The following is a 338-nucleotide window of genomic DNA, read 5'->3' on the forward strand; positions in this document are numbered from 1 at the left end:
TGTCCATCGATCTCTTCTCTAATCTTTCCTCATCTCCTTGCTCTAATCCAACCCTTCCTTCCTCCTCTCCTGTCCTTGCATTAAAATCCTGTTCAATCAACGTTCTTATTCCCTCTTCTCTCTTTTCCATCCATTTTCCTAACAACTCTAATTTTCTTTCCATATCCCCATTTACATATACCCCTACTATCTTTAACTTCTCCTTTCCAATTTTTACTTAATTTTTCCTTCTATTATCCTTTCCTTTTTCATCTCCTCTCTCTCTCTCTCTCTCTCTCTCTCTCTCTCTCTCTCTCTCTTTTTTTTTTTTTTTTTTTTTCTCTCTCTCTCTTTTTTCT

The 338-nt window shown here is 36.1% G+C and overlaps 1 protein-coding gene across 9 annotated transcripts in view; it reads left to right on the forward strand.

Annotated features, from left to right (window-relative positions):
* LOC108686259 (extracellular serine/threonine protein CG31145) overlaps positions 1-338 on the forward strand; it is a 234,514-nt gene that overhangs the window by 146,180 nt on the left and 87,996 nt on the right. The gene's annotated exons all lie outside the window — the stretch shown is intronic.

The sequence above is a fragment of the Atta colombica genome, unplaced genomic scaffold (genome assembly GCF_001594045.1).
Source record: "Atta colombica isolate Treedump-2 unplaced genomic scaffold, Acol1.0 scaffold17, whole genome shotgun sequence".
Lineage (NCBI taxonomy): Eukaryota > Metazoa > Arthropoda > Insecta > Hymenoptera > Formicidae > Atta > Atta colombica.